We start from the raw sequence: 26,990 nt of genomic DNA, 5'->3' as shown, positions 1-26,990 counted from the left end.
TCTTTGTCTCTCTCCTTCAATCTCAGTCTTGCTCAAGATGTATTATACACCTACCATATGCAAGGCTCTGCTCAGGTCTAATGAAATAGAGATGATAAAGTCAGAGTTACCTTCAAGGAGCCCAGTTTAAGGGCATGTTTCCAAGCCTCTCTAGCTGCTCCCTCTTGCCTCCCTACCTCCCAAACATACCTTTTCTAGGCACATGCTACACAAAAGTTCCATGCTCTTATATTTTCCTTTGACTTTGTCTTTCCCATTCCCCACCTCACTGACTTTCCTCTGTTAATATCTCAGCCTTACATGGAATCCCGCAGATCTGGCCTAGTTATCTATTCATTTGAAACTAGCAGGCAGCTTCAACTCCCCAAGGTTGTTTCATCTTTGATAGAATGGAAATAATCACATGATGGTTAATATTGAGTATCGACTTGATTGAATTGAAGGATGCAAAGTACTGATCTTGGGTGTGTCTGTGAGTGTTAATGGCCAAAGGCAGTTAACATTTGAGTCAGTGGACTGGGAAAGGCAGACCCGTCCTTAATCTGGGTGGACACAATCTAATCAGCTGCCAGTGAGAGCAGAAAAAAGATCAGGCAGAAGAGCATGAAAAGACTGGACTGGCTCAGCCTCCCAGCCTACATCTTTCTCCCATGCCAGATGCTTCCTGCCCTTGAACACTGGATTCCCAAGTTTTTCAGCTTTGGGACTCAGAATGGCTTCCTTACTCCTCAGCTTGCAGATGGCCTACTGTGGGACCTCACCTTGTGATCATGTGAGTCAACACTCCTTAATAAACTCCCCTTTATATGTGTATCTATCCTGTTAGTTCTGTCCCTCTAGAGAACCCTAACAAAAATCATAATATGTCACAAAAAAATCTAAAAATGTAAAGAAATAAATTGGAAGAATACATAGTAAAATATTAATGATTATCTTTGACAGTGGGATTATAAATGATTTATTGTTGTTGTTCCTGTTGCTGCTGCTGCTGTTATTATTAATATCACCATTGTTTCTTCCTTTATATTCTTTTCATTTTTTCTAAAGTCTCTAGGAAAGAACTATATACAGTCAGGGTCCCAGCAGAAAACAGATAGAACGCTGGAATAGGATAATGGAAGATGATTTAATGCAGGTACCAATTAAAAGTGAGGGCAAGAGTAAAGGAACTAAGGAGAGACAATGATACATCCATGACAACGCTTTGGCCTATGATCCAACAAGTGGAAAGTGGCAGGTCTGCCTAACAAAAATGTTGCATTTTTAAATTTTTGGATGGAACAGAACATGTTGAAGTCATTCCAAGAAAATTTAACATATATACTTCATTCCTTTCTCCCCTACATCCTTCCTCCCTTTTCTCCTTTTTTGCCTCTAAAGGCAGGGTTGTATTATGAAAAGTGTATGAGCATCAGTGTTAGACAGATTTCAGTTCAATTCTCATCTCTTTTATGAGAACTAAACATGTTACCACTGTGAGGCCCATCTCTCTCCCCTGTAAATTGGATATACCAACACATATTCCATAGAACTAGTGTGAAAATCAGATGAGAGACTGTGTTGTTAAAGTAAATAAAACAGATGTAATGAGTACAAACATGCATTCCAGAGGTAGCATTCTTGAGTTCAAAGCGTGGCTCTGCCCCTTTACTTATTAACTTGTCTATACCTCAATTTCATCATCTTTAAAAAGGCTATAACCTTATTTCATAGGGCGATAGTGATAATCAAATGAATTAATATATGCAAAGGATTTAGAATTGGGCCTAGTTTATTTTTAACAAGCACTATATAAGTGTTTTAATAGTCATAATACATACTAGTTGTCACAGTATAATCATTCTTGGACACATACAATATGCCAGAAAGTAGTGAATCATGTAAATGGTGAGGTAACTGCTACCCTCTTCTCCATTTCCATCCTTTGTGTTCACACTGATGCACCCTTTCCCCAGTTTGTTCCCAGCCAAGGACGGAGCACAATAGGGGTACTAACTCTGGGTGATTTCTACCTGATAAGGGACTCTTCTAACAGGCAACTTCTGCTCAAAGACTGCCCATTGACCTGCCCAAGGCTTTTTCAGAACTGCACTGCTGTCTGAGACTCATCTGGTTTAGGTTTCAGAGAATGTGTCCATTTGTATCCTCTGAGAAGCCAATGGAAAGAGCAGATTAGATGTGCAGAAGATTTATTAGGGAAACAGTTCTGAAGAATACAAGGGAAAGATGTAAAAGTAGGTGAGACTCTTTAGATTGTGATGGGGGTCTGATACTTACGAAAGGAGAGAGGGAAAGAAGAAGGATTAGGTAGAAGTAGCCTCAGACTGCAGTGGATATCTAGTTTTAAATATATATATATATATAGTACTTTTCATTTTTTAGTCCCAGAATAGAGCAGAGTAAAAGTCCAAGGACCCAGATATATGCCCTCAGGCCAGTCCAGCTGTCACCCAGTGTTACTACAGTGTCATCTGCTGGCTTTGCTGGGGAAGGATGGAATGCTTCCAAGTTCCCTCCTGTGGTTGCCAGCAGGTCTTCATCTTTTGCCACCTGAATCCTTCTACTGGGCTATTTCACAAGCTGGAAACAAGCTTCCCTCAGGGCAGACAATCAGAGACAGTGAGAGAGAACACACACCCAAAACAAAAAACACAGTTTTTTTAATAATCTAATCTAAGTGAAAAATCATCACTTCTGCTGGATTCTTTTCATTAGAGTCAGTAAGTCCAGTTCACACTTAATGAGAGGAGATTATCCAAGGAGGTGAATACCATGAGGAGGAGATTATTGGAGACCATCCTAAAAGGCTTCCTTCCCCTAAACTAAGTGCCCCTCCAGTGATTTTCAGAGCCTCTTGTATCTCTTCAGTTAGAGACCTCAGCATGCCATATTCTCATTGCTTATTTACTTCTCTTAATATCCGTTCTAGCTATAAACTTTAGAAGAGCAGGCACCTTATATCTTTAAATCACATTTGTATTCTTAATGTCTAGCACAGAACCAGCAATCTAAATATTTGTCAAATAAATTAACTTGGAAGAAATTAATCTCAAACATATTGCACACTTATCTATCTTCTTAAATAGAAAAGAATCCCATTTCACTTGACTTTTCTTGACAGTTACACATTATCATTAAAAACACCAATTGTACCAGATTGTACGACTTTCGTCAAATCATATTACAAATAATAAGTGTGTTGATTGTAATGGTTCCTATTTTAATTAATACATACACGATAAATAATTTATAAATAAATTATTAGTTAATAAATAAATTAAAAATCTATGCTTTGAGATGCAACAAACTCTTGGATACAGAAAATGCTTTCCAAGAGTTTGTCCAATCTTGACACAGGGATTTTTGCACTACAGGAATAAACAAACTTATTTATCATTGGCAAAAATGTGTTGATTGTAATGGTTCCTATTTTAATTAATAAAGATGTGTTTCAGCCTAGTTATAATGATTTAAAAATTCATGGTCTGAAGCCACAATTACTTATGCACTTACGCAATTGTGGCTTAAAACGAAGAAGAAATAGGAGGAGAACAGGGGAGTTAGTGTTGCCTTGAATCAAGAAATATCAGCTTCTGTTGGGAAATCTCAGTGCTATTAAAGATGGCATGAGTTTTAAAGTATGGTTACTGGGAACCGCTGTGTTACACCTCTAAAAGTCTGTCTTCAATGCAAACCAAAATCACAATGAGATACATCTCACAGTAGTCGAATGGCAATTATTAATAAGTTAGAAAATGTGTTGGCAAGGTTGTGGAGAAAAACGGAACATTTATAGACTGCTGGTCAAAATATAAATTATTTCAGCCCCTGTGAAAGCAGTTTGGAGATTTCACAAAGAACTTAAAACAGGACTTCTATTTGACCCAGCAATCCCATTACTGGGTATATACAGAAAGAATATAAATCATTTTACCAAAAAGACATATGTGCTCATATGTTCATCACAGTGCTTTTCACAATAGAAAAGACCTGCAATCAACCTTGATGCACGCCAACGGTGTACTGGATAAAGAAAACATAGTATATATACACCATGGAATACTATGCAGCTGTAAAAAAGAATAAAATCATGTCCTTTGCAACAATATGGATGCAGCTGGAGGCCATTATCCTAAGAAAATAAATGCAAAAATAGAAAAACACATACTGCATGTTCTCTCTTATAAGTGGAAGCTAAATGTTGAGCACACATTTAGTTTCAAAGAGGTGAAGAATGGACACCAGGACCTATGTTACAGTGAAGGGTGGGAGGAGGATAAAGGTCAGAAAAATATCTATTAGGTACTGTTCTCACTACTGGAGTGACCAAATCATTTGTACACCAAATCCCAGCAACACACAATTTACCCATGTAACAAACCATCCCATGTACTCCCTGAACCTAAAATAAAAGTTGAAAAGGAAAAAAGTAAATGACTAAAATAAAAGTCTGTCTTTCACACCTTTAATTCTCGAAAGTCATTTACTGGGCTGCTTTTATCCTCAGACTGTTTCTCTTAAATTGCTCGGGCTGTTAGTTCCACTTGATACTGAATCCGTCTGACACTGTCTTCCCTTTGGAATAAATGCTCCATTTGAAACTCTCCATCTCCATAGCCCTTTCCCCTCATGCACCACAATGTTACAGGGACACAGCTATATGCTTACTTAAGTCTTGTACACCTCTCTTTCTCCTCCTCTTTCTTCTTATTTTTCAGCAATTAAATAAATCAGACATTAATTCATCTTACCATGAGGGCCCTAACTAGTGTGTGGCTTTGAGTTACAGAGAAAAGCAGTGGCCAGGCAGGGTGCGGTGTCTCACGCCTGTAATCCCAGCACTTTGGGAGGCCGAGGTGGGCAGATCACGAGGTTAGGAGTTTGAGACCAGCCTGGTCAACATGGTGAAACTCCATCTCTACCAAAAGTGCAAAAATTAACTGCGGTGGTGGGCACTTGTAATCCCAGCTACTCGGGAGGCTGAGGCAGGAGAATCATTTGAACCTGGATGGCAGAGGTTGCAGTGAGCTGAGATCCTGCTACTGTACTCCAGTCTGGGCAACAGAGCAAGACTTCATATAAAAACAAAAAAAAAGAAAAAAAAAAAAAAGACAACCAAAGGAGTGCCCTGTTGGAGTGCAGGTACCTCTGGTCATGTCACTCGTCACTGAATCTCTGTGAGGTCAGTGACTGTTAATGCTCAGGACTCTGAGCAGTCAGTTGTGCTGGGCAAGGAGCAGGGGTGTGGACACTAATTAACAAGATTCCCTTAACTGAGAGTTCCAAAGATTTTGCACAATTGTATGCACAGCTTCTCTGATAATATACACTGCTAGGTGGTTGACTTTTGGGTTTTTTTTTGCAATGACCCAAGAAGGCTGTCACCCACTTTGTTCCACCTCCCAAATATGAGTAGGACTAACATCAGTCTTGCTCCTGCATCATGTTTTCATCAATATCTCTCCATACTAAAACTGAAATCTATTAACTGTGTGACCTGGGAAAGTAACTAAATTCTTTTGTTGTCTTGGTTATTTCATGAAAAATTATATGAAATAACATATGTGAAGTACCCAGCAAACATTGTGTTTTCTGTCCTCCCTTTCTTTTCTCCTTTCTATCTCTTTTATTCCACTGTCTTTTATTCTCTCTATAGTTGATATGGAGGATTGATCTACTGATCTATGATTCTCTATAGTTGATCCAGAGCATTGCCACACAGCCAGTAAACAGTGGAACCAAGATTCAAATTCTGATATTCTGTATACATCATTTCAAAAAAGATTTTCTTGGTTAGTAAAGATGATAATATAATAACATGGAAATCAAAAAGAAAAAATATGCAAGTTATTCTTGATAAATTAAATATTGTCATTGTCTCTAATTAAATCATGTATCCTTATGCTAAATATTTCTATAGTGATTTCCATCTAAGCATGTACATTACATCCTTACGTCTTCACAACCATCTTATGTTCATGTGCATTTTACATATGAGACACTCGTGGCTCACAGAGAGTTCAGATGACTATTCTAAGGGTATACAGCTAGAAAGGGGCATGTTGTAATGACAGACTGGTAAAGATTACTAACCTTTCTAAGAAGTCATGGAGGAAGGTGAGATAGATGGCAATTTATGTGATATGGGAAGACAGGAAGGCAGAAAGGAAGGCGGGAAGGCAGGAAGGAAGGCAAAAAGGAAGGAAGGAAGACAGAAAGGAAGGCAGGGAGGGACATTATCGAGGTGACTATTTTCCTATAAGGAAATAATTTTACCATCTTTTAATCTGACATCTGGTATGTATTGGTTATCAAAAATTGGGTAATGACGCAGAAAGCTTCCAAAGAAACTCAGTTCTCGAAGGCCAGTTCCATGGCATATGTCATGCACCTTTAGTCAAGTTATTTAGCCTTTTCAACCTTGGTTTCAACATCTACAAAATAAGATAGTAGTAATAGCTAACTCTTAGGATCAATGGGAAGATTAAATAAGATAAATATGTAAAGCACCTAACAATACATTCTAGCTTCTGTGGTGGCTGTCATTGTCATCATTGTTTTTATTCTTCATGGTCTGAGGTCTTAGAACCTTTAAATTAAGAGTTAGAGTAACTGAGATAGCTGAGACAAGTATGTGATTGCTCCTTTACATATGTTATTTGAATTAGTTCTCCCAACGATATAGTACATTTGAAATAATAATCCCTTCATGCAGAAGAAAAATGTTGAAGCATATACATGTTAAGTAACTCATCAAAATATACCACTCAAAAAGGGGCAAAGATGAAATTTGAATCCGGTTTTCTCTGGCTACAAAGTCTATTCCTTTTTCTATATGATCACATACATATTTTTTAAGGTTAATTGAGAATCTCTTTATTAGTACAATTTTAGATGTTAAGAAATTTCTCTCTCAGTTTAAACACTTCACGAGATTTGGGTATGGAGGCACAGTGGAATTTATTTAAGTTGCTTTGTGACTTTGCTTTTAAAACTTAGTAATTTAGCTTGATTTTATTGGAAAGAGTATCTGAAAAACTTTGCCCCAGTTTTAGTTTCAGTGAGACTATATAAAGCTCTTGCAAAAATTATCACCCTGTAACTTGGCTTCTCAGAAGAGTGTCTTCTAGCATTTCTCATCATGCCCACCTCTTTGCACTCTTTTTTTCTGTCTCTCACTCTAGGTCAGGCACTTCCAGGCGTCTATTTCCTCTTGGGGACTCAGGACTAATTTCTGCCTGACTCTGATATAGAAAATGCCTAGAAGAAGAGTAACTTCCAGCAGGTGAGCCTGCCTTCTGATTATTGATTGAGTGGAAAACCCATATTTCAACCGCCCATTCACTAGCCCCCAGGATCAGCTATTCTATTTTCTAAAGTAAACCAAGGTGGCGGCCAGTTAGCTCAGTTGGTTAGAGTGTTGCTGAAGAAGTAAACCAAGCCTGCAACCTTATATTACATATGGTTATAGAACATGTCTCTGATCATGATTGTAAAGCCTGAGAATTAAATCCAATGCCCCTCCTTATCTCAGGTTCCTCAGGGCTCCACAGTGATCTACTTTGGCCTCAGCTAAACTGACAGGGACCACCATGCTCCAAAAATTTGAAATGTCCTCCTTATGGAGACTTGTTTTACCTGAACTTCGGGTTATCTGATATATTTGAGTAAGATCTTGCACTAATTGTCTCAGCTCTGTGAGCCCCTGTTATGTCCTCTGTATATTGAGGCTAAGCAGACCTAGATCACAGTCTTCCTGTGAGGATAGAGTACAATGGTATTTATTACTGGGATGTGGCAACTTCTAGGTCACTGATCCTTTCTCCAACACTGTCTTATCTTAAATTTGAATATCCACTAAAATAATGCTCCCCTTGCCCTCACTTCTCACTTTCTTGACTGTCCCTCCTCGAATGATCTTGTCTTTCATCACCGTTGAACCATTCATGTCACCAGTCGTATCCCAAATTTGTACCCTTTCCATAAGTCAATTTCCAGATCATTTTTCTAGTCACACAACTCCAGTAATTCTTTGACACGATTATGTTCTATAACCTTTGATGCTACCATTTTCTCACTCTCTCTTACCTTTGTCCCCCCATCCTCCCTTCCTTTCTTTCAGTTTAGACTCCATGGTCCATCGTTAAAATCACCATCAGTATCACTTTGACTGCTTTGCTTCTCCGCTCCTTTGTCAAGTTCACTTGCAAAACACCACCTTGGTTAAGTGACTCTCCATTCATTTAGTTCCTCAACCTGGCAAACTGAGAATGACTGGAGGAATGTACATAAATATGCAGATACAAAAATCACTTAGAAATTCTAAAGTCATTCTCCTCAAGTGGGCTCTCAGTCTTAATGTTACAGGGAAGGGGTCCCGAACCAGATCCCAAGAGAGGGTTCTTGGATCTCATACAAGAAAGAATTCAGGGCAAGTCTGCAATGTAAAGTAAACGCAAGCTTATTAAGAAAGTAAAGTGGTGAAAGGACAGCTACTCCATAGACAGAGTAGGATGTTCCAGAAAGTACGAGAAGGAACGCGTCCACCCTGGGTACGGTGTTTGCATATATGGGGAGATGTACTCTGCTACAAGGGTTTGTGATAAAGGATTAATTTTTTAATTACTATATTTTGCGAGAATTGATATTATTATCTTTAAAGCAAAATTAGGAATGCCTTTGTTCTCCAGATATCGAGATATCTGGACACTCTCAAGTCCGGGTCTGTGTAGTAAACATTATTAATTTGTTCCCCTAATTGTAAACATCCAGAGGCTAGGAATGCCTAATTTTCTGAGAATGCAGCCCAACAAGTCTCAGCCTCATTTTCCAGCCCTCACTCAAAATGCAGTCGCTCTGGTTCGAATGCCTCTGACACTAACGGCAATCTTATTACTTCTCCCTGTAGATGCTTCACTTTCCCATTCATCTTCATGACTATTTCATGCCTTCTCTATCCTCAGATTGGAAAGCTCTCCTCTCTCATAGTCACCTTCATCAGATGGTCTTGCTTTCTATTTCCCTGATAAAATAAAAACAAACAAAAGATAATTTCTCCTTGTTCCCCTCACCTCGCCTACAACTTGGCTGTAGCTGTACCTATATACTCTTCTTTCCCTTCAGTTATTATGAATGTACTGGGGTCTGATCAAGACATTCAAATTCTCTTATTACAAGAAACAGCTCCTCAGAAGGTAGAAGATACCTTTAAGATACTGCCCAGTGGTAAGGACCTAGGTCAATAAAGACCAATCCATTATAAGAAATAATACAGAGAAATATCCTATAATCTTCCTGCTCAATTCTCTCTAATGTTAAAACAGCTATAGTTCACTATCATAATAGGGAAACTAACATTTATGCAGTCCACAAACATTATTCAGATTTTACCAATTTTATATGCACTCACGCTTGTGTGTGCACATGCACATGTGTGTGGGTAGTGTATTGAGTTAAACGCAGTTTTATCACAGGTGTAAATTTCCATGACCACCCCCACAGTAAAGACACAGGACAGCTTCACCACAAGAATTCTTCATGCTACTCCTTATAGACACAGTCATCTCTCTCCCTTCCCCAATCCCTCTTATGTTCTTCATTTCTATAATGTAGTAATTTCAAGAGTGCTACATAAATGGAATCATATAGTATGTAACTATTTGGAATTGGCTTTTTGTACTCGAAATAAATCCTTTGAGACCCATCCAAGTTGTTGCATGAGCAATGTGTTCCTTTTTACATTGCAGATTAGTATTCCACGATATGAATGATTCAGTTTGTTTAACCATTCACCCATTGGATGACATTTTAATTGTTTGCAGTTCAGAGTTATTACAAATACAACTGCTATAAACATTCATGTATAGGCTTTTGTGTGAGCATAAATTTTCATTTTTGTGAGATAAATGTAAGGATGCTATTGCCAAGACTTACGGTAAACCCATGTTCAGCTTTATAACAAACTTCTGTTTTTGACTCAAATTTGTTTACACAAATATTAAGGGAATACCTATTTAATGTCAGGAACTAAGCTAATACCTAAGAAAAAGTAGAACATAACAGATACTGTCCTTGTTCTTACGAACTAAAGGAGAAGATTGTAAAAAATCAAATAAATGTAATAACTTTTTTATGAAGGATTACCTGTGTGTGTGTGGGTGGGAGAGGACTTAGGAAATCCAAGGGTCAGGGAAAGATTTCATGAAGCATTTAAGCCTGTGCATAGACTATCATTCTTGCTTCTTCTCTAGAATTGCTTTGAAATATCCCTTCTGAGAGGTCCTATGTAGATTTCATTGCCCAACTCAACTCTGGTTTCTAATGTGACCACTGTGTCTAACTCTGGGTTAATTCATATGAAAAATGAGGATGGAATGAGAACATCTTCTCAAGGTTTCTATAAGAATTCAATAAAGAGTAGATTTAAAAATCTTTACCTGGTTTACAGAAATGTAATTCTTATTACTATTATATGGCTTCTCATTAACACACCTCCTGTAAAGAATTATCTCTGCCAAAGATAGCCTTGTGGGATGACACAATCCAAAATTTTATATTTTATATTTCTTCTTAAAATGTTATCTATCTACCATAGCAAGTTTAGTTGTTGCATCATTAAGGTTTCCCTTGAAGATTATCCTACATTGCTCTACAATAAACTGCGGAAATGACTGACTTCTCCACGAAATAATGAGCTCCTGAGAAGCATAGGTCTGCGCTCATGTGCTCTCTAATATCTATCTCTCTCTCTCTCTCTCTCTCTCTCTAATATCTATCCATTGAATCTGCTGTGCCAATTGATTTTCTTTATCAATTGATCTCCCATATCGATTAGCGTACAGGGCCTACCATTAAATAGGTGACCAAGCAATGTTTGCTGAGTTGATGTGACAGCCCAGGGACACCTATATGCTTCCAATGTGATCTTCCTAAATACAAATTTTAAAACCTTGAGTGATTTTGTCCACGGAACTCAGAAGAGAGGAGAATATATGCTAACGATAAACCTGAGTTCAAAATCATACCACCAGTTATTTGTTTGAGCTAACCATCTTGAAAAAGTCACTTTACATCTCTGAGCTTTAGGTTCCCAACTTTAATTTTTTTAAAAAATAAAGTTAACAATATTAATATTAGCTCATGGTTATTCCTCTCCTACTCTATGCCAAGATTTATATGCATTACTTTGTTTCATTTCCTTAACAACTCTATGAGGTAACTGTTTTTAAAACTGTCATTTCCCAGTTGAGGGTAATGAGGTTTAGAGATGATAAACAGGTTTCCCAGTGTTATGCTCTCTATGATGGGAAGAGGAGTGGTTGAGCCCATCCGTTTTCAATCCAGAGCACACACTCATCTCACAGGATTATTGAGGATTAAGTGGGACATGCCATATAAAATGCATGACCTGAAAAATGCTTTAAAATTTTGTTTTTATTCAGTGCACAGATCTAAACTAACATCAATTACACAATATTCAAATTTTCCACTTATTTGTCTGTTTTGTTAAGCAGTATATTTGTATAAACTGGAATATGGTGGATGCTCTATTAAGATGTTATTTTTCTCTCCTGATTAACTCTGGTTCTCCTAATACAACATGTGCAGCAGCAAGAATCTGATTGTGCATAGAGGAGCCAAGCATATGTGAAGTAGTCCTTTGTTAATTGACTTATTAGTCTGTTATTAGTTACTCAGGGAAAGGGCTAACTGGCTTCAAGATAAATCTTTCAGGTGGTTCTTCCCTCAGATTCTCACATAATACAACTTAGTAAAAGATCTATTGAAAAAACTCAGTATAGTCAAAAAGCACTGTTATTTAGGCACTATCATAGATGCTGATAGAAACAGAAATTGGTACAACTTTTTGGGAGAAAACTGGCACAAACAGGAAGGGTTGGCTAAGGTGGAGTTGGAAACTGCCTGGCTGAGTGTTGGAGATGTACTCCAACAAACATATAGAGACGATCTGCAAAGAATGGGAGACTTATTAATTGCAGGCATTGAAGTAAATATCAATTCAATAATTAGCTGACCAGTAAGCTAATTAAGCAGACACATCAATGACCATACATGACAAAGAACAGATTTTGCAGAATTAGTAAGAAAAGTTACTAAAGAGAAAACAACAACAAACTGTAATAATAACAAATCATGGAGAGGTGAAGGAATCTGAATTCCAGAGTTGTCTCATTATATTGTCGATAGAAACTGTCCCTGAGGAAGCCCAGATAGTAAACTTACTAGAAAAATACTTTAAATAGTTATTTAAAGTGTCTCCAAGAACTATAGTAAAGTCATGTCCAAAAAACTAAAAAGGTTTGTGAGAACAATGATTCCCAGAGACTTTCAATGGAGAGAAAGAAAACTTTAAAAAATAATTGTAGAGTTGAAAACTACAATAACTGAAATTTAAAAATTCACTAGAGGGACTCATAAAAGCAGATATGAGAAGGCAGAAGAAATAACAAACTTGAAAATAGGTAGGTTCAGATTATGTAGTGTGAGGAAATAAACAAAAAATAAAGAAAATTGAACAAAATCTCAGAGACCTGGGGGGACACCATCAAGTGCATCAACATATGAATAATGGAGGTTCTAGAAGGAGAGGAGAGATGGAAAAGGGCAGAGAGAATATTTGAAGAAATAAGGTCAGAAACTTCCAAAATTTGATTTCGAAAAGTATTAACCTACACATCCAAGAAACTTATGGACTCCAAGTAGAATGAAATCAAAGAGGATCACACCTAGACACATCATAATCACTAAAAGACAAGGACAAAGAAGGCATCTTGAAAGCAGAAAAAGAGAAGTAAGTCATCATATACAAGACATCCTCAATTAGATGAACAGATAATTTTACATCCGAAAACACAAATGCTAGTGGAAAAAAGATATTACTCAAAATCCAGAAAGAGACATCAGCCAAGAATTCTACATTCGGCAAAACTATCCTTCAAAAATGAAGGAGAGGGTTGCCTCAGTGGCTCATGCCTATAATCTCAGCACTTTGGGATGCCAAAGCGAGAAAATTGCTTGAGTTCAGGAGTTTGAGATGAGCCTGGGCATATACATAGTGAGACCCCATCTCTACGAAAAATAAAAATAAAAAATTAGCCTGACATGGTGGCAGTTACTCTGTAACCACAGTGTCAGTTACTCTGAAAAATTGAGGTGGGAGGATCGCTTGAGACCAGTTGTTCAAGCCTTCAGTAAGCTATGATCACATCACTGTACTCTAGCCTGGGCTACAGAAAAAACTCTGTCTCAAAAAAAAAAGAGGAAGAAATTTAACGCAGCCCCACAAAAGCAAAAACTGATGAAATTAATTGCTAACAGGCCTCTCTTAAAAAACTACTGAAGCAATTTATTCAGGCTGAAAAGAACAGACAAGACAATAGAGAAATTAGAACTCTCATATCTTATAAGTGGGAAGGTAAAATGGTGCTGCTACCTTTGAAAAATGTTTGGCAGTGCTTCAATAAGTCAAACATAGAATTATCATGTAACCCAGGAATTCCACTCTTGTGTTAATAACCGAAAGAATTAAAAATAAGTTTTTTTAAATATATATATACACAAATGTTTACAGTAATACTACTCTAAATAGTCAAAGGTATAAAGAACCCAAATGTCCATTGACTGATAATTTTAAAGGATAAGACAAACCAAACCATATATATACATTACATATTTTATATATAAATGGTTACAGAAACCATTTTGCTTCACTGAAATATTTATTAATATATATTTTATATATATTTGAAGATTATGTTAGCAATGTGACTTACTTTCCAAATGGTAGAATTTTACCACTGATTACATTTATATATCATATATCCATACAATGGAATATTATTCAGCCATAGAAAGAAATGAAATACTGATTCATGCTGTACCATGAATTAACCTCGAAAATATTACGCTATATGAAAGATCCCAGACATATATTGTATGATACCATTTATATGTCCAGATTAGGCAAATCCACAGAAACAAAAAGTAGATTAGTGGTTTCCCTGGCGTGGGTGCAGGGGGAAATAAGGAGTGACTGCTAATGGGTACATTTTTATTTTATTTTATTTTAATTTTTACCCCATAAATACATACACCTACCAGGTATCCCCTGCTTGTTTTGATATAGGCATGCAATGTAAAATAAGCACATCATGGAGGAGTATGTGGTTTCTTTCGAGGGTAATGAAAATCATCGTATAAGTGGTGATGATTGCACAACTATTAAGATATTAAATTGTACACTTGAAAAGAGTGAATTTTATGATATATAATTATATCTCAGATTTAAAACATGATAGTTTTCATCACAAAGGGAAGGAGGCAGTTAGTTTAATAAATCATGTTCCAATTCTATAATGGAATACTATATAGCCCCTTAGGGGCTAGAGAGAACTTGAATATGAGACCATGAGAGAAAAGTTCATTCTAAGCAGAAGAAACAGTTTAAACAAAGGCACAAGAGCTAGGAAGCCCAAGGTAGGCTTGGAGAATGTTCTGAATGCCATACTAAAAAGTTACAAAATAGTCTGAGTGCTTGGTTCAGAGAAGCGTTGTGTTAGTCCATTCTTACATTGCTGTAAAGAAATACCTGGGACTGGGTAATTCACAAGGAAAAGAGTTTTAATTGGCTTACGGTTCTGCAGGTTGTACAGGAAGCACAACCCTGGCATTTGCTCAGCTCCTGAGGAGGCCTCAGGGAGCTTTTACTCATGGTGGAAGATGAAGCAGGAGCAGGCATGTCACAGGGCAAAAGCAGGAGCAAGAGAGAAGGAGGTGGTGGGGGTGCCACACTTTACCACAACCAGATCTCAAGACCACACATTCACTACCCTGAGGATAACACCAAGCCATGAAGGATCCATCCCCATGACCTAAACTCCTCCTACGAGGCCCCATCTCCCACACTGGTGACTGCAATTCAACATGAGATTTGGTGGGAACACATATTCAAATCATACCAAGTGGTATACTCGGGGCTAATTAAGCAATCTGGCACAAGTGAAATGTGAAGCTTAAACTCTTCATTCTCCTTCCACCAGATCACTGTGTTTAACCATGCTTTGTTGAAAATTCATTTTTTTCCAACTAACTTTTCAGTCACTGTGCTTAACTTATAAACTCCTAAGTGCAGTTGAAAACTCTAGTCTCACATTGGATTCAGGTCTTCACCCCTTCCTGTTCTCAGTCATATTTTGCCTAGTGGACTTGAAGTAGCGGGCAAGGCATACAGGTTCTATTCTTTCCATCCTTCTGTCACCTCTTCCAATTTGGTACAGACAGAAACAGCAGGAGAGATGAAAGGCGTGTTGGTTTGGGAATATTTTCTCCTCTTCTTTCCTCTTCTATATCTGTCTCTGGTGTTGGGAAAATAAGAGAATAATGGAAAATATAGCAGAGGTTGAATTACCACACTGTCTGATGTTGATTATCCCCTAGTGTCATTCCAGCCTCTGGTGGTCAATAATTTAATGATCTCCATCTAGATTGTGTGCCTGACTTGCTTGGGATGGTACTTATGAATTGTCCTAGCCAGTAAATCACACCTAATGGCCTCTTTAGGGAAAGGGGCACTCTTTCCCTTGGCAGCCACCTGGGCTATTACCAGGGTCCTGCCACTTCCTCATCCTCCCTGTTCCTTTGTGTGGACCCAAAGGAATCCCCAAATTCCTCTTCTAATGACATCTATAGCCATGTAAATGAGATCAGGTGATATGTAAACCAGATCAGGGGATATGTAAGTCCACTTCTTCAAAAGCACCCTATTTCATGGTCCTTTCTCACTCTGCTGGTGCCCACAGGCCCTGCAACCATCACTTCCACCTTCAGAAATCTCTAGTCTCTGAGTTAACATCTGTGCCCATACTCCAGGCTCCCCACAGAACAGTGCTAACTGCAGTTGAGAGCATTGGGATGGGGATGCAACTCTTTGCAGATTAACCAACAGCCATACAGAAAGCAAGGTGCCCATCTTTCCTTCTTGCAGAAAGCTCTGAGGAATCCTTTTGGAGGATCCTTTCTCTCTACTTTAGAGTGGGAGTAAAGCACCCCTGCTGATGAGAGGAAAAGAAACAACACTACGCCTCCCTACCTCAAAGCCAATATCTCAGGACACTGAGTCACTCCAGACCCCATAAGTGGGCTGGGAAGGAGCAGGCGATAATGTTGAGATTGTGGCTGGCATTAGCAGTGCTGCTAATATCATATCTTAGCAAACCTGCAGGAGATACTTGATTCCTCCTAACTTAGAATCTTAGTCATAAATCCCAGGGTAACATAATATCCCATTACACTAGGATCTGGATTTTAAGAAGATAATTTTGGTGACTTTAAAATGAAATATTTAAAATGAAATATTTTACAAATACAGCTACAGCAGTGAAGCATGTAGTGCAGGTAAGATGTTCTTGAACGACTACAGCAAGAACAGTTAGAGATGGATGTGCTGAGTTACACACATCTCTCTGGATCTTCCACTACAGAGCGAGTGATCTGATTCAGATGGCTTCGAAAACTCTAAAACATGCTCTTAAATTATGGGGCTGTCTGAGTGGGTTCATTCGCTCTCTTCATATGGAATGCCTAAATAAGATATTTTCTGTAGTTTTCAAAATATTGGGGAAATCATTATTAATTACTTTAAGATGGTAGTTCTATCTTCATTTTTGGGGAGGTTTTATTCTTTTTCATAATGGCTGTACCATTTTACATTCCCACCAACAGTGTACAGTGGTTCTCTTTTCTCCATACCCTCATCAACACATGTTATTTCTAGTAATTTTGATAATAGCCAACCCAAAACGTGTGAGGTGATACCTAATTGTGGCTTGAATTTGCATTTCTATGAAAATTAGTGATGTTGAGCACATTTTAATATACCTCTTGGTCATTGTACATCTTCTTTGAAGAAATGTCTTTTCAGGTCTTTCACACAGTTTTTAAATAAGGTTATTTGTTTTCTCATTGTTCAGTTGTTCAATTGTTTGAATTCCTTACATATTTTGGATATAAACTATTTATCAAATGCATGGTTTACAGATATTTTCTCTCATCGTATAAGTTGCCTCTTCACTCTATTGTTTCTTTACTATGTAGAAACCTTTTAGTTTGATGATAACCTATTATCTATCATTGCTGTTTTGCCTGTGCTTTAGGGATCATATCCAAGTAGTAATAATTGCCCATACCGATGTCCTGAAGAATTTCCCTATGTTTTCCTCTAGTAGTTCTATAGTTTTAGGTCTTACATTAAAATCTTTAATACGTTTTGGGTTTTTTGTTTGTTGTTTGTTTGCATGTGGATATCCAGTTTTCCCATCAACATTTGTTGAAAAATCTATCCTTAGCTTTCCTCATTGTGTGTTCTTGGCATCTTTGTCAAAGACTGATTGACTACAAATGTATAATGTATTTCTAGACTCTCTTTTTGTTCCATTTGGTCTACATGGCTGCAGTTTTCTCTGTGGGTTCTTCCATCAATGCACTCTTTATTATCATCCAAAACAGTGTTATTTCTCACATGGTAAAATTTCCACCTTCATCCATTCTCTTAACTGGTTTATTTTATACATTGCATACATTTTCTTTATACTTTGGTATACTTTATTTATTTTTTCTATGCTTCCAGATTTTTTATCTTAAAATATATTAGGAAGAACAGGAAATGAATATATTTTTCAGATCTGCCATCTTGAACCAGCAGCAGTTTTTGGTGTTTTGATTGGTCGATTGATTGGGTTTTTTGTTTGTTTGTTTGTTTGTTTGGGGCTCTTAAAAATTCTTTCTCTTCTTTATTTCTAATTGATTAATAATAAAATAGGGCTCTAAAAATCAAAACTAATGACAAAATCCATCACATTTCTCCATGCACTAAAAATATTCCTCTACCTATATGTCCTTTGTATCCATCCCTCAGTGGTTCTTATCCTGGATAATCTTAAAAATATTTGGAGAGAGAAAAAACACCAAGAAATGCAATGTAGTAGTCCCGTGATTGAGATTCTACCCAGGGTTAGGGACTCACAATAGCAGTTAGAGATAAGAGTCAGCTTTCAGAAGGCGAGGGCTGGGGCACAGTCTGAAGGGAGCCCAGAGCTGAGACTAACAAACATGGGGGCAGAGGGTCTCAGCAGAGAGGGGCATAAAAGAGTGTTGTGTGGCTGTTGACATTGTTATGGCATTGTTATGTCCTGTTGTTTCTCCTTCCGACATGCCTTTTCAGTCTTTTTGTTCTCCATTCACAGCACCAACGTGGGGTAGGCTGATAGACCTCATCTACTAAAAAAGAATATTCAGACATGCTGACTTGGGTCAGGCCAGTGGTCCTAGCTACTTGGGAGGCTTAGACAGGAGGACCACATGAGCCCAAGAGTTCAAGGCTACAGTGAGCTGTAATGGGACCAAGGTACTCCAGCCTGGATGACAGAGCAAGACTGTCTCAAATAAATAAATATAATTTTTAAAAAGAGAGGATGTGTGGTAAAGATAACACTTGAATAAAATCTTGAAAGATATGTTGAGGTCATACAAGCAATATTAATACTAACACTCATTTCTAGTGCTGATTGTGGGCCAAAAATAGTTCTAAAATCTCTGCATGGCCTAACTCATTTATTCCTCACAAACCCTATGAGGTAGATAATACCATTATATCCAACTCACAGATGGAGAAATGGAGGAACAGAAGGGCTAATTCATGCCCCATAATTACTAAGCAGTAGATCTGGGATACAAACCCTGCACAACAGCTCCAGCATCCACATGTTTACACATCATACAGGCTGTGGTATGATCAGAGAGGAATAACCAACCAGAATAGATGATAGAGAAGAATGGTTGAAATCAAGAAAAGGTGTAATAGGAGATATGTAAACAGTGTAGGACTAGGTCATTCATACTCTTGACTATATGTACTTGTATGTATGCTTCTATGCGTAATGACATCAGGTCATTAACATATTTGCTTAGTGCTAGTTGCCTTACTGAATTGCAGGTTTAGGGCAGGCAAAGATTATGTCTCATTCACATCATTATTTCCCATCACATTTGTCACACTGCATTTTATGTAACATTGTATGTCACATTGCATTGTATGTAACAAACAAAAAACAAGTACACGTTCCATCAACTAACTATAGTGAATGTACTCCACTAAGGCACAATATGTATGCCTTTATTCCCATATATAAGCATCTTACCTGCTAACTTTTATCTGTTTTCTCGATCAAATTATAAACTTCTACATCTCAGAATTCTGAAAAGCTGACCTAGTAAGTGCTCTATAATCAGTCCTCAATATATTGTTTTCAACTATTATAAATTAATCATAATGCAACAAAATTTCAAAACAAATGAGCAGGGAGAGGAAAACCAAATGATGGCTAAAGAATTCCCAAGTAGGGCTATGTGACCTTGCAAAAATTGCTTTGCTTCTCTGGGACTCAGTTTCTCATCTAATAAAATGAGATTGTTCAAACATGAATCTCAATCTTAAGATCCTATCGTTAAAGATCACAAGTTAATTTTTTAAACTGTAAAATTTTAGAAAAAGAATAAGAGTCCAAGAAGGAAGCAGGACTAGCTTTATCAAAAATATAAACCATTATATTATTAGTACGCATATATCAAAAGACAAAACTGGTTTCCATGAGAAACCACCCTCTCTTGCCACTGCTTAGTAAAGACACAAGAGCATTGGAGTGCCAGAGGCAGCTATTACAGGTTATTAACTTCTTTCCAGTTAAGGGCATACATTTAATTTGCATTTCTGAATATGCATGAGCAGCTTTCAGCTGAAAAAGAATTTTGCCAGTTGTGACAAGGCCTTCACCAAAACTATGACATGAGTGTTAAGTGATGAGGAAGTAGAGCTTCCTCTTTCAACAGGAAGGTTGAAGATCTGGCAAGCTTTCCTGTTGGCTCTGTGGGCGAGTGTCTCACTTTCTAACAACCACGTAAAACAAAATCAGTTCAGACTAGCTTCTGTTGGCATAGGACTCATGGGGACATGGCTAACAACTTCTGCTTCATATGGCAGTGGAAAGAACACCGAATTGAAGGCTGAAGACCAGGGTTCAGATCACAGATTGGCCGTTAATCATCTGACTCATTGAGCAAGCCACTGAGCATTTGAGAGCCAGAATTTCACAGTATGCAATAAGGACAATGATGTCAACTCAGTGTTGTTTGAGAAAAAGATGATACCATAATTATGACAGCACTTTGAAATCTCTGAAGGATTATCAAATCTAATGACTTTTTACCCATATACAAATATGAGATTGTATTATTACTCACCTCCAGAATATACTGGAATGAAAACAATGTTATTTATTACACATTAAAAAAAGAGTTAGATTGGTATGCAAAGTAAAATGTGACCTACTATAAACACTTTGCAAGTGTTGAGGCAGCACAAATTCCATACCAGCTGCAGGTAAGAATGCAGACCATTCCCAGTCATTGAAATGCCAAAGCATGTCACAAGGGTCTCTGCAAAGCCAACCATGGTTTCTTGTTAATATCACTAAACATTAAGACTCTCAAAACCATCCTCAGCCACACATGGCATCCTATTCACTTGTAATGACATAAGAAAGGAATCAGAGTTTGCTATCAGTATAGCACCAGGCATTTTTTTTTCTTCTGCACAGGGAGCTATCTCTTCGACACCCCCACCTTATCCAGATGATGATACAAATGCCAAGAGACAAGATGCACATGAAGTAAGTATAGGCGCTTTGGTTTAAACATTTTATGTTTCATGGGAGCCAGTATCAGACAACAATTCCATAGGCACGGCTTCCTGGGTCATCACAGAGATGTGCCGAGTTACAAGAAGCACTGCACTCAGGGAAAGTCCAAGCCATGGAATGTTGATCAGATGTGTGCAGATTACCATTCATGGGGTTATGATGAGAAACATTGCATAATAACATAGCTGACATTCTTATTCTTATTGAATACTGGGTAACTCAACAAGATAACTAGATGGAGATCAAATTCTCATCCAGTAAGGGAAAGTCTTTCGGTAACCCTTTATCCATGGTTATTTAGGACAGCAGTGTTTATTAGCAGCAATGTATTGTTCAAGTCCACATCACTTCATCCTTGAATGACTGTCAAGCCTTGGCATGTGTCTTACTCTTTCACTCATACCCCATTCTCCAAAAGCCGACAGAGTGATTAGACCAAAACAAAGTCAATTATGTCATTCCTCTGGTTAAAACTCTTCAAAGGTAACTAAACTTTTTGTACACAGAAGCACTTTCAGAATGGCAGAATAAGGACATCTGAAAATACATTCCTTCATACAGGCAATAATAGCACTAACAAAAAAAGGTCAAAATCAACGTTTGCAGAAGCCTAGAAATTGACCAAAGCCTTGCAACAATTCGACGAATGTTTATTCATGAAAAACTGCTGAATCCTGTTAAGAATAGAGAGCTTTATAAATTTTAACTTGCCCTATTTTCATCACTTTCTTCCAAGTTTCACAGTAACCTTGAAAACTAAGAGACTCACACCATTGGAGCTGTGAAAACCAACAGATTAGGAGCCACTAGAGGAGGCAAAATTGACTTGAAGCTTGAGATAAAGCCCTATTCCCAGAAAATTGTCACTATTTGAAGTATCTGGGAAAGATCTGGAAAAGCCTCATTCACAGGGCTTATCTTTATTTGAACTGACTCAGAGCTCACCCAGTAGAAAAGAACATACTCTCATGGTATTTGCTGAAAATAATCAGAGGCAATTGTTTAACATTACAGCTTCCTGAAGCAGCATAACCAGTTGGAGCAAGCATGAGAATGGACAAAATCCTTAAAATAAAAATCTGGAAACTGAAAACTTCATAGGGCCTTTGAAAAGCTCCAATATATTTCTGGCCCCTTCCATATGCAGATTCCTAATCTTGTTAAGGGTAGTTAGACAGGCATGAGCAGCGCAGGCACAGGCTCTTCTGCTCCACCAACTAGGACTGTGAGGTGATGGTTTGACAATTATCACACTGCCTCTCTAAAAATGATAATTCAGCAGCAGGAGCCAGGGCACCATGGAGAGACAATCTCCTGATGATTCACAGCTGTTAACATTAAAGTGTTAATTGAATGCAGATGCCAGGGAGAAGCAACTTCCTGCACATGCACATCAAGAGACAAAATGGCAAAGTATGACCTTTCAAGGGCACTCTCCCAGAAATGGGAAGAAAGTCTTAGATGGACACGCATACTACTTTCTAAACACACCATGTGCTCACCTCCCAAGGGTAAGGAAGGCACTGCACCTACAGGCAGCCCACCCTAAGGGAAGAATCATGGGAAAGAGGTCAGCCTATAAAGTCCTAACATCATGGTTAAACATGACACTTAACCTTCAGGTGCCCACTTGGATCTCTTCCAAGTGAATTTTCCTTTCTTTCCTTTTGTAAAGCCTTTTTAAATGACTTTCACTCCTGTTCTGAAACTCACTTTGGTCTCTTCTGTCTTATGCCCCTCAGTTAAATTCTTTCTTCTGAGGAGGCAATAATTGAGGTTACTGCAGACCTGTATGGATTTGCCACCAGTAACTCGGATACCTGCCACTGGTAACAATCTGTCACCTCTAGTTGATCTTAAAGGCTATTTGCAAGCAGGTAGTGTTGTCAACTGCCAGAGCTTATAAGCTACCTGCCAATAAAAACACAGAACCTTTTAGTTAAGAGGCTATTTATTGATTTAAGGCATTTAAGGTAATCTCTTTCAAATCATTAGCTGACCACGAAGCTAATCAAATAGATTTCCACCAAGTAGAAATTCTGAAGTTGAAAAGTAGATTGACTGAAATAAAAAATGTACTAGGAAGACTCAAGACAATATTTGAGCTCTCAGAAGAAATAACCAGTTAACTTGAAGATAAGTCACTTGAGATTGTCCTGTGTGAGGAAAAGAAAAAAACGTAATGAAGAAATGTGAACAGAGATTAATGGATCTGTAGGACATCATCGAGCATATTACCATCTCTATAATGGGAGTCCCAAAAGGATAATAGACAATGGAGAAGAAAAATTTGAAGAAAAAATGACCGAAAACTTTTCAAATTGAAAGAAAAATACTACACACCCAAGGATCTCAACAAATTACAAATAGGATAAATCCAAAAGGATACACATTTTGACACATCATAGTCAAACTGTTAAAAGATAAAACAAATAGAAATTTTTGCAAGTGTCAAAAGAAAAACATCTCATTACATGCAAGGATCTTCAATAAGATTAAAAGTGGATTTCCTATCAGAAAACATGGTGGCAAAAAGTCAGCAGGATGATATAATCACTGTGCTGGAAGAAAAAGAATGTCCACTAAGAATTCTATTTTCCCAAAATTGTGTTTCAAAAAATAAAGTAAAATTAAGACATTCCTAAATAAACAAAACCATACAGAACACCACCCTGGAAGCCCTGCTGTATAAGAAATATTATACCCAGGCCACATCTTGAATGCTTTGCTTCTTAGAAATTTCTTCCACTAAATACCATAAATCATCACTGTCAAGTTTCAAGTTCCACAGATCTCTAAAGAAGGGGCAAAATGCAGCCAAGTTCTTTGCTAAAGCATAACAAAAGTGACCTTTACTGCAGTTCCCAATAAGTTCCTCATCTTCATCTGAGAGGTCATCAGCCTGGCTATCTCCATCCATATCACTATCAGCATTTTGGTCACAATTACTCCACAAGTTTCTAGAAAGTTCTAAATTTTCCTTCATCTTCCTGTCTTCTTCTGGGACCTCCACATTCTTCCAACCTCTGCCTGTCACCTAGTCCCAAAGCTGCTTCCACATTTTCAGATGCCTTTACTGCAATGTCCCATTGCTCAGTGTCAATCTGTATTAGTCCATTCTCGCACTGCTATAAAGAAATAGCTGAGACTAGGTAAACTTTAAAAAAAAAAAAAAAGTTTAATTGGCTCACAATTCCCCCATCCTTCTAAAGAAATCATGAGGCTGGCATTCTGCTCAGCTTCTGGGAGGCCTCAGGAAACTTAAAATCATGAAGGAATGTTAAAGGGGAGCAGACACATCATACGACTGGAGTAGGAGCAAGAGAGAGGGTGGAGGTGCTACATACTTTTAAACAACCAGATCTCACAAGAACTCACCATCAGAGAGCAGCACTAAGGAGATGGTACCAAAGCACTCATGAGAAATACACCACCATGATCCAATCATCTCCTCCAAGCCCCACTTCCAAAAGTGGGGATTACAATTCAACATGAGAGTTGGGCAGGGACACAGATCCAAACCATATCAGTCATGTACAAAAATTAACTCATGATGGAATAAAGATTTAACCATAAGACTGCAAACTATAAAATCCTTGAAGAAAACCTAGGAAATGCCCTTCTCAACATTGGCTTGGCAAAGAATTTATGGCTAAGTCCCCAAAAACAATTGCAATAAAAACAAAAACTGCCAAGTGAGACCTAACTAACGTGCTCCTGTATAGTGAAATAACTGATCAACAGAATAAAAAGACAACCTCAGAATGGGAGAAAATATTCACCAACTATGCATCTGACAAAATCTAATATCCAGAAAATGCAAGGAATTTAAATCATCTGACAAAATCTAATATCCAGAAAATACAAGGAATTTAAATCATCTGACAAAATATAATATCCAGAAAATACAAGGAATTTAAATCAACATTATGTGTATATATATAATGTATATATAAATATATAATAGATATGTTATATATATCTAACAATGTATATATGTAATTATATATATATTTATATATATATATATTCACCTAACAATGAAGCTCCAAAATACATGAAGAAAAATATCTCCAAAGGTACATTTTAAATCAACAAGGAATTTAAATCAAGCAAAGAAAAAAATAAACTCACTTAAGAAAATGAGCAAAGGGCATGAACAGACACTTTTCAAAAGAAGACACACAAGTGGTCCAAAAAATATGAAAAAAGTGTTCATCTTCTCTAATCGTTAGGTAAATGAAAATCAAAACCAAAGTAAGATATCATCTTACACTAGTCAGAATGTCAATTATTTAAAAGTTAAAAAAATAACAGATGCTGGTGAGCTTGTAGTAAAGGGAAATGCTTTATACAGTGTTGGCAGGAATATAAACTAGTACAGCCATTGTGGAAAGCAGTTTGGCAGTTTCTCAAAGAACTTAAAACAGAGCTACCATTCAAGCCAGCAATACCATTACTGGGTATATTGCCAAAAAAAATAAATGGTTCCATTGAAAAGACACGCACACTCATATGTTTATCACAGTGCTGTTCACAGTAGCAAAGACATGGAATCAACCTGGGTGCCCACCAGTGGTGTTTTGGATAAAGAAAATGTAGTACATATACATCATCCAATACTATGCAGCCATAAAAAAGAATGGAATCATGTCCTTGGCAGCAAGATGGATGCACCTGGAAGTCATTATCCTAAGCAAATTAGTGCAAGAACAGAAAACCAAACATTACATCTTCTCACTTATAAGCGGGGACTAGACACTCAGTACACATGGATGTAAAGGTGAAAAAAGTAGGTACTTGCTATTACAAGCGTGGGGAGGGAGAGAGGGAACATGAGCTAAAAAACTACCTATTGGATATTATGCTCACTACTAGGTGACAGGAACATCTGTACCCCAAACTTCAGCATCACACAAGATATTCATGTAAAAAAACTTGCAAATGTACCCCTTGAACCTAAAGTAAAATTTTAAAACTAACAAACTTATTTTTATTTTTGATGCTTCTATGTGATTTAAAAGTTAATTGCACAATGTAATAACCACACAAATGTATAGATTAGCTTAAAATGTATAGTGATATAATTTGTATGATGCCAACATCATAAAGGAGAGGAAAATAAATGAAGCTATTTTGGAACAAAGTTTTATATATGTTGAAATTAAGTTGTCATTCATCTAAACTAGATTGTTTTCAGTTAAGGTGTTAATTTTAATTCCCAGGGCAACTACTAAGCAAATGGCTCAATAAATACGGTAACAGAAATAACAAGTGAATTAAAATGGTGCGTTAAAACAAGTTGATTTAACACAAATTAAGAAAGTAATGAAGAAATAGAAAAAGCAAAATGGAAATAAGACAAAGAGAAAACAAATAGCAAAATAACAGAAATAAATGTTATCTGATCAGCAATTACATGATATTTGAATGAATTAAACAGTCATATCAAAAAACAGAGATTGATAGAATGAAAACAAACACACATGATTCCACATGCTATTTACAAAAGACACACTTTAGATTCAAAAACACAAACAGATTGAAGACAAAAAGATGGAGAAAATATGAAACAGTAACCAAAAGAGATCTCAAGTGATTAAAATAATATCAGTCAAAATGTACTTTAAGGCAGAAATTGTTACTATAGACACAAAAGGACATTTTATAATAATAATGTCAACCTATCACAAAGATATAACATTACATTATATATATAATGTGTATATATAAAATATATAATAGATACATATAATAATGTGTATATGTAAATATTATATATATATGTGTGTGTGTGTATATATATATTCACCTAACAATGAAACTCCAAAATACATGAAGAAAAAAATCTCCAAGGGTCCATTTTGACTTTCAGAATAAATTCTTTTTTTTTTTTTAACCACCTCATTTTTTGATCATCAATTTATTTTTTTTTATTTTTTATTTATTATTATTATTATACTTTAAGTTCTAGGGCACATGTGCATAACGTGCAGGTTTGTTACATAGGTATACTTGTGCCATGTTGCTGTGCTGCATCCATCAACTCGTCAGCACCCATCAACTCATCCTCTACATCAGGTATAACTCCCAGTGCAATCCCTCCTCCCTCCCCCCTCCCCATAATAGGCCCCAGTGTGTGATGTTCCCCTTCCCGAGTCCAAGTGATCTCATTGTTCAGTTCCCACCTATAAGTGAGAACATGCGGTGTTTGGTTTT

Source organism: Mandrillus leucophaeus, unplaced genomic scaffold, assembly GCF_000951045.1.
Source record: "Mandrillus leucophaeus isolate KB7577 unplaced genomic scaffold, Mleu.le_1.0 Scaffold173, whole genome shotgun sequence".
Classification (NCBI taxonomy): Eukaryota; Metazoa; Chordata; class Mammalia; order Primates; family Cercopithecidae; genus Mandrillus; species Mandrillus leucophaeus.
The sequence above is the reverse complement of the archived record's forward strand: the minus strand, read 5'-3'. Positions refer to the sequence as shown.